The following is an 8,961-nucleotide window of genomic DNA, read 5'->3' on the forward strand; positions in this document are numbered from 1 at the left end:
GAATAATGAAAAACTGTTTGTTGTAATTAGTTGCATAAATCAATCAAGTTGTGTGTCATTAAGTATCTTGTGGCTGTCAAACAAACAAACAAACAAACAATTACGCCACAACTATGTAGATTGAACATATCTCACTAATATTAGTGACTCCAGAGTTTCATTTGTATGTTGTTTGAAGGTTTTATTTGGTTTCCAGTGTTGAAAAAATTGTGTGTGGTTTTAGAACAAAAGAACAACCAGGTTTTAAATACTCAACTATGCTTAGACATTATTGGTTAAAATTTATTCTCCCACTATCCTTGGCATCCAAATTACTTGTTTACCATTAAAAATAAATAAAAATAAATCCATAGGGTGTTTTGCCACAAACAGCCCACTGACTTTATCCTGGTGCCATAGCATTCAGTGTTTCTGTATTAAGCAGCTGGTTGGGGGAAAAACACCCTAGCTTAAAACTCATTTCAAGCAACAAAAATGAAAAATATTTGCTCGGTTTATTTAGTGCATTAAACTGTGCTGTGATGAAGTCTTATTATATTATGGGGCTTCCTTCTTCTCTTTGGGACCAAAATGTTTGTCTCTAATCTGAATGCACACAACATTAATTTTTTTCACTCTCAGGTCTTATTATGCTGCCCAGTTTAAGCAGTGGAAGTAATGCCCGTTCATGTTCCGACTTCACACTATCAATGGTGCTGGCAGTGGTTCAGAGAAAAAGTTTGTTTTTAAGACTGTGTTTCCATTTTTGATCACTGAGAATTAAAATGGAAGGTTGCTACTAACAATGGAGGTTCTTACCTTTGCTTTTCCGTGGCAGGCCAGGAGTGAGTTCATCAAGATCTGAGCGGCCCAAGTCTGCTGTTGCTGAGAAGATGCCTGTTTAGTTATCAAGTACTAACATGCTGCAACTGTCATCTTCATTTGGACGGCTTCGCTTTGCTGCTCTGCATTTTTTTCTCATTTTCTTCACTAAAGAACAGGAAATGCTCTAAGCCACAACACTTCAGCCTAGTTGGTTCCTCTCTTCTCCTTTTCATTCTGTCTTACTCTGATATGACAAGGGAGTGACAGGAAACCCAACTCTGTAAGCAAGTTCATGCTGTAGTCCTTTGAACCTGCTGCGGTTGGATGGTCTGTATGACCGACAGTATCACTGAGACTCCAGAAATAAATCTTCTCTGACTTTATAATATTGGCCCTGGTACCTTGAGTCTGCTTTGTGCCATGAAACTGTGGTTAGCACCCTGGGACTGAATCAAGTGTGATATCTTTGGGAATGAGAACTCCCTGCCTTAAGAAGAAAATAACTTATTTATTCTTGGCCATTATGGCATGCATGGTTGTAAAAAGCTGTACATTTCAGCTTTGAAGTCAGATGTCTCTAATGAATGTAGCTTCTACCTAAAATTCATTATGCACTCTTATGCAAGTATTTCTCACTCATGCCTACCACTCCTCAATGCTTACAATAAGATAATATTAACAGCCAGTGTGGTGTGGTGGTTTCAGTGTTGGACTAGGACTCTCAAAGATCAGGGTTTGGCTCCCTGTTCAGCCATTGAAGTCATTGAGTTTTAGACTATGACTCCAGAGAGCAGGGTTCAAATCTTTAATCAGCTATGGAAATCCACTTGTTAAACTTGGGCAAGTCATACTTTCTCAGCCTCAGAGGAAGGCAGTGGTAAGCCTCCTCTGAATAAATCTTGCCACAAATACACACCTCCTCTGAATAAATCTTGCCACAAATACACTGGGGTAGGAGTGCCATAAATCAGAAGTGACCTGAAGGCACAGAACAACAAAAATTGGCCTACCCTGTATAGCATAGTATAATGCCTATACAGTGGTACCCCGGGTTACGAAAATAATTCGTTCCGCCGCCGCTTTCGTAACCCGGAAACTTTCGCTAGCCGAAAAGCCCATAGGCGCTAATAGCGAAAGCCGCGATTTCGTGTGAAATCGCGCCGAAAAGCACCAAAAATTTTCTTCGTAACCCGGAATAACCTTCGTAACCCGGAAACATTTAATTACATGGATTTTTTTCGTAACCCGGAAATTTCGTAAGGCGGCGCATTCGTATCCCGGGGTACCACTGTATGTTCTGAACATTATAAAGTGTTACGTAAATATGAAGTAGTATTCAGGTTAAAGTGAACAATAGTATCATGGAAATTAAACAGATTGTTCAAACGTACCAATATTTTTGTTTACTGAATGATTTAAATGCAAAACAGACTGAACATGGGTTTATTCATGTATTACAAAAGTGGAGTGTGGGCCTGTCAATGACCTGTGGACTGTATCTTCCTCCCTCTCTCCCTTTTTTCTTCCCATTCCTACATTTCTGTTGTATTGGACCCCTTAATTATTTTGAAACAGCAGAGTGTTCCCTTCTTGCCATTTAAAGACCTTTGAATTAATATGATTATAGTTTGAGCGGACACTGAAACTCATCATACAAGTCGTTATTGAAATTTTAGCAGTGCTTCACTCTCTTTTGTGAGCTTAGCTTTATTTTTTTAAATAGGAAACGCGTAAAGGTTTGTTGCAGTGATGTTTAACTAGGAATTTTATTACAATAAGACTGCTTCAGTTGTAATCTAGTGCATAGATGTATACTGCATATTGACACTTCTTTATCATTATGCAGCCTAGTCACTAGGTGGCACTGGATTTAGTTGTTTCTCAGCAGAGTCAGGGGTTTCTTATTTCTGTTCTCTACTTGCTTGATAAAGAAAAGAAAATTATTTGTCCAGCTTGCTGACTGGTGTGTCCTTTAAATCCAGAATCCAGTAAAGTAGATGGGTAAGCAATCTGCTCTGTACTTCTCCTGAAAAAAGAAGTACAAAGGCTCATCCCTCTTTCATTTCTGAGTGGCTCCCTCCTCATGAGGAAACCAAATGGAAGTGAAGCCAAGAGGGCTGGGCTTGCCCCTCCTTCAACTCCATGTGGCTTCCTCATGAGGTAGCCAGGTGGAGGCAAACCCAGGAAGGGGGTGTTCACCCCTCTACCTCTTCCGCTGCATTGGCTTCGTCAGAGAGAGAGCCAAGGCAGGAGAGAAGAAGGGATGGGTGTTGGCAGCAGCACCATGCCCCCTGCAATAGCAAGTACATTTCTATACTGCTTATCAGTACACTTAAGCACTCCCTAAGTGATTTGCACCTGTAAGCTAATTGCCCTCAACAAGCTGGGTACTCATTTTAGCGACCTCGGAAGGATGCAAGCCTGAGTCGAGCCCCAGCTCCTGAGCTGGTATTGAACTCACAACCTTGTGGTTTGTCAGTGCCCCACCGGGTGTTATCCCTTTCTGGGATGACATCCCCCTCACTCTCCTAGTGACAGCAATCGTCTAATGATTTCATCCCATTTGTACATGGACACATGGTTCTTAATGTTTTAATTCATTTTTTTTAATGAAGGTTAATATGTTTTAAGACTACACATTATCCTATGCCACTTTACATTTTAAAGTGCTGAAATTTATTTTAGTATACTTTGACCTGAGACATTTGGATAGAAGATGGAATATAACTATTTTAATAAATAAATCAAAATGTTCTGTAACCTGCATGCCTTAGGAGCCCACTCTTCTCAAAATGTGGGACAGGTTTATGGAGATGTGAAGTTGGTTCTCCCTTTCAGTTCAGTTTTATTATGTTTTGTTATATAGCTACAGGAGTGACTACATAATTAGAAGTGTTGGTTTTCAAAGCTTGAGTGCAATCTGAACATTATATTAATCAAAAATCAAGATTATTTGACCTATGACAATGATGCCACAGAGAATCTACATCTGTTAGATGAAATGGAGAATCGGTGTCAGTATGATGTGGTGGTCAGTGCCATTTTGTGCTCAAATAACAGAAAATTCTCATGAAGAATGACTGAATTAATGTTTATATTTTTGTATTTGTTTATATTTTGCTTTCAGTGCAAGCATCAATTTGTTTTCATGCTCATTCAAAAATGACGTTAAGTCTGGTGCACTTAGAATGTGAATATTTCAAGGCTATCACAAAAGTCTCCCTTTTGCTGGTTTGGTGCAAATGTGTTGTATTTTCCTATGTTCCTAAAGTTATAAAGTATCAGAGTGCCTATAGCTTTGGTGGCAAACATATGGTACTCCTGCCCTCTCTGGCACGCGAAGCCATTTCTGAGGGCATGAGGAGAGACGGGAGGGTGGGAGAAGAGTAGGAACAGGCACACACCTGTTCCTCCTTTTCCCACTGCCTTCCCGGGCCTTCAGCTGTCTCTGGGGAAGTCCTGCCTCCAGGAATCCTGACCCCAGAAGTCCCACCCCCCCGACACCGGCTAACACCTTTGAGTTTGGGCACTTGGTCTCTAAAAGGTTTGCCATGACTTGTAGAAAAACTGGAGGTTTCCTTTCTAATAAGACAAGGTGGATTTCCTCCTCCAATTCCTCTTAAAAACACCACCACTACCACCTTCTGGAGAATTTCCATATAGTCATAACTGACTCAATAATTTGTTTCCTGGAAAAGGGAAGTTTGATATTCTGATAACCTACCTACTGTATGCTTTGATACAAAAAACCTATTCTAGCTTTTCAGAATAGTTTGTTTTTCAGCATAAAAAGCATTTAAGAAAAATCAAAATATAAAGGACTGAGCGAGAACTGCTGCACACCAACATTTCTGATAATCAGAAAATTATGGTCACTTTTCTGCTAGCAACTGAACATCACAGAGCTCAAATATTTCTGGATGAGATATAACAAAGGGCAGAATGCCTTAAAAGTGGGAATAAAATAAAGGCTATTTATTTTCTGTTCAAATATAATCAAGCAAGGCTTGAGCATGGAGCAATCCTAATCTTTATTTTAGGATCCTTTCACACTACAGGTTGAGCATCCCTAATCTGGAAATTTGAAATCTAGAAACCTTTGAAGCCTGATTTTTTTTCTTGCCAGCCACCTTCTTCCCCCTTTATGGCACTGGCTGTGGCAGTTCTGCTTGTTAGTCTCTCAGATCTCCATCCTCACATCTCATATAAGACAAGTAGCAAATGAACAAGATGCAAGGCTGGAGGGAGACACAACTGGAGAGAGATGTGAGGATCTGTAACATGGCAGAAGGTATGGATTCAGGCCAAGCACTACTCGTGAATTCCATTTCACAGATCCTCAGATTCTCTCCAGCCTTACATCTCTCTCCAGCCTTGCAAATATAATACGTACTACATTACTTGTATTTTGTGCTGTATCTTGTGGCCTCAGGGACACTGCTTGCATGGTAAAGAGCATTATAGGTCTTTGAATGAGATACTGGCCATTTTAGAGTGATCAAAATATTGTCTCATTGGGTTCTGAGAACTGGACACCCATTCCCTGGGACGAGCGTGAAATACAGTGACTTTTTAAATAATTGTGCGCTCCCTAGCAAGAACATTAGATTTCTTTGCTCTGTGGCATGCTTACACACAAGAATACCAAGAATATTGCAAAGGTTATGTAACAGAAATTTCAGGAAACTTAAATTTCTAGGACTGACAGAGCAATAGGATTGGCAAGGATTGGCAAGAGGACCTAGTAATTGAAAATCCATAAGTTTATTTCCAATTGTCGACAAAGGAAAACAATGAACTCAGTGGAATTCAAGTTCCAAAAGCTGAGACCCCGAACAAGACAAAATGGCTCTTTTTATATTATTCAAGACAAAGAAGCTTCTTCAATACACCTGATTGGCTAATTACAATTTAAACATACAGAATTCTTACAATCAGAACAGAAATACATGCATACATTAAAACTGCATCATCACTCCTTACCCCCTCCTGTAGGAATTCAGTAGCTTTCCTCCTAACCTTGCTTCTGAATGTCCTTATCTCAGTAGTTTATGTTATGTCTTTTTACTGGTGCCAGCTTCCATCCAGGTCAAGATGCACTCCTTATTCCTTTGCTCTAGTTTTTCCTAAACTCCAAGCCTTTATTTCAAAAACCATCTCTCTGGCTGACAAAGGTGACTCCATCTTTCTATAGTTTTTTTTATTTCAACAAGGAATATTTCCACCACATTCCCCCCTTTTGATGTTTCATCAATATTCATATTGCATGATACTATCAACTATTAACTATGTTTATATGACACTCTAAACTCAGAACAAAACAAACCTGTCTAGCAGTTACCAAAATATTAATATTCTTACCATCACCAGGCAATAACATCTTCCAGTCCGTCCAATTTCAGAAAGACAGTGTATAGCATTAGTCAAACACACATATTCTCATTGCTTTTAACCCTTTGACACTTTTGTTGGATCTGATTCTCTGGAGTTTACTCTTGACACCAAGCTAATCTTCTAATAGTGATGTATTGTGTATTTGTTTCATGATTCAATAGGAAAACTCCACTATAAAGAATATTGTATCTGCTGTCAGAATCACATCTCATTGAGAAACTATAATTTTTAGCCTGATGTTACAGACTCTTGCCAAGCAACTGTTACTATGCTTCTCTGGACTACTCTCATAACAGAATAGGAATGCCCAGGGTGCCGCATGTTTCAGATGTTCCTCCACTCCAGGGGCATCTTCCATCTCACGTTTCCTCAGGGAGATCACTATGGAATAGCTCTTGTTGTGTAATGCCATTTAATCAGAATAGATCTGGCCTTCACACTTTAAGACTATCTCCAGATGTATAAAAGTCTCCCTCCTTTCAAAGAGCGTCCTGAGAAAAAACTTACCATGCTTGACTTGAATTTTATGCCAATTCCACAGTTAACAATAGGAATCCTGACGACAAACACAATTATGTCTTTGATCATGGAGCTTGATGAGCTTATTTCTTCTTTTCAATAGGATTGCTTTATTAACTTTATTATGAAAATCATATGTTATTGCTTATGTCAGGAACATATGTGCATGTATATGTAGGCTTATGTCTTGGGATGTGATTTGATTTGAGAATATATATGATTGAACTTTATCACTTTTAGCATTAATTACTTGTAAAAACCTCAGACAACAAACAGAAACATGAATAGAGAACACAAACAAGGAATATAGACAAGAAAAAGAGGCAATGTCTCTGAAAAAAATAATATTTTGATGGAGCTTCAGCTCAAACTTGATTGAAGTCCAAGGTGGTGCCCATTTCAGCTTCCGGGGTGTGAAAATGGGACATGCACCTGTATGTGTATTCTTATTATTATTTTTGTGTAATCACTTATAACAGACATATAGGAAATCATAAAAGAGAAAAGGGGTGATAGAGAGCATTTGAAATCTTTCTTTCAGAGGAGCTGGCGTAGAGCACCTGAAGCCCTGGAAAGGTGCAGCCTAGCTTTTCTTGATTGATGGCGAAGTAGAGCCCACTCAGCTTCCGGTTGTAAGTGGGGCTTAAACTTCGTTTCTCTTGTCTGTACCCCCCCTTTTCCCAGGCAAAGGAAAAGCAAAAACTGAAAAATACTAATTGACAAGTTATTAGAATGTTATGAATACATTAAAGGTATACTTTAGCCACATTTCATTAACTCCCCTCTTATAGGCTTTGCTAAGATATTTCTCTTCTAGAATTTATGTCTCACTGCTAACTCTAACTAACAACAGATCCCCTGGATCATTCTTGGGTCACCCTGACCTCTTTATGCTTTAGGTTTTTATCTATGCCTGCATCTTTGGACCTTTTGAATCCTTTTTTTAAATACATATGTAACCCTAATTTTACAGACTGCATTTACATGTACATACTGAATATGAAACTTTAACTCTGACCCAATGTACTCACAGCTTTATCTCATTTGAATCCACAACAGTTTGACAACAGAACAGGGAACAGGAAAAAACAAAACTATGATAGAATGACTTCTTTGCTTTTTACTCAGGACTCAAAAAATCAGTTGATGCTCTTTTTTAGTCACTCCTCTCAGGCCAAAATGATATATTCTAGCTTGGAATTAGGATACAATTTCACACATGCTGGCTTGAATTTAACTTGATTAATTTTGATTACGTCTGGCAGTGGAAACCAGAATTTGAATTTGTAAAGTGTTTCCAAAGTACCCATGTTGGTGTGAAAGTCACCAGATTGGCAACACGAAACTCCATTCCAGGTTTTCTTTCCAACATAGCTTCTACTATTCTAGCTTTAGCCAAAGGAAAAGTTTTAAAATGCAAACCGTGGGCTTTCCCTAACCCCCCTTTCTCTCTCTAACTCCAGCCAGAACTCAAACCACTTGTCCTTCTGCACCAAACTCATTTCTAAATCTTTCTCAGCCACTTAAACATACTCAAACCTTCTGCAACATTCTTGAGCCTTCAATTTCAATTCAAACCTTGTTTATACTTTCCTCTGTAAACATTTTCCAACCATTTTGCTTGCTAACTCGCTCCATAAGCTTTCTCCTTTCACACACCATCATTTTCACATCCTCATACCTTCAAACACTTTCTTTTATCTTTCTCACAATTTTCTCCTCTCTTAGATCAACTTCCAACCACAGTCCAGTTCACAAAATCAGGCCACAGCTGAAGCTTACTGGCTAAGCTTAAAACTCACTATTTTATTATTACTATGCCATAACAACACCACCACTATAAAGCACTTCTTTCTGCCCATCTTCTTAAAACTTTCACTGACAAAAGAATTTGCAATGTCTCTGGGAAGGCACAGGCTTAATATTCAATTTAGATATGCATTCAAATTTAGGGCAGAACTTTCCCAAAGGCACTGATCATTTAAAATCATGAAAACCTCAAGTTAAAACACCAATTTTCCAAAATTTATCTACAATATACACAAAGGCAATTTCCAATTTTTATAATTTAAACAATTTCAATTTCCCCAAACAACAAGTTTCTATCTTGGGTTGCTCCTGGCTACTGTCTAACACACAAAGCTAATTCAAAATCCTCTTTTCTTGTCATGTGGGGGCCTTCTTCCCTGATTTGCACCTCTCTCTACAGAGTCTATCTCTATCTTTTCTATCTCTTCCACAATT

At 38.7% G+C, this 8,961-nt stretch overlaps 2 protein-coding genes across 2 annotated transcripts in view; one reads left to right on the top strand and one right to left on the bottom strand.

The window, feature by feature from the left end:
* TRAF3IP3 (TRAF3 interacting protein 3) overlaps positions 1-1,453 on the bottom strand; it is a 43,619-nt gene extending 42,166 nt beyond the window's left edge. Inside the window, exon 1 of the mRNA XM_089514432.1 lies at positions 799-1,453. The gene's annotated coding sequence lies outside the window, so the exon portion shown is untranslated. The remainder of the gene's footprint in view (positions 1-798) is intronic.
* LAMB3 (laminin subunit beta 3) overlaps positions 1-8,961 on the top strand; it is a 198,082-nt gene that overhangs the window by 6,470 nt on the left and 182,651 nt on the right. The window lies entirely within an intron of this gene.

The sequence above is a fragment of the Sceloporus occidentalis genome, unplaced genomic scaffold (genome assembly GCF_023333645.1).
Source record: "Sceloporus occidentalis isolate IW3139 unplaced genomic scaffold, rSceOcc1.0.p SCAF_3, whole genome shotgun sequence".
Lineage (NCBI taxonomy): Eukaryota > Metazoa > Chordata > Lepidosauria > Squamata > Phrynosomatidae > Sceloporus > Sceloporus occidentalis.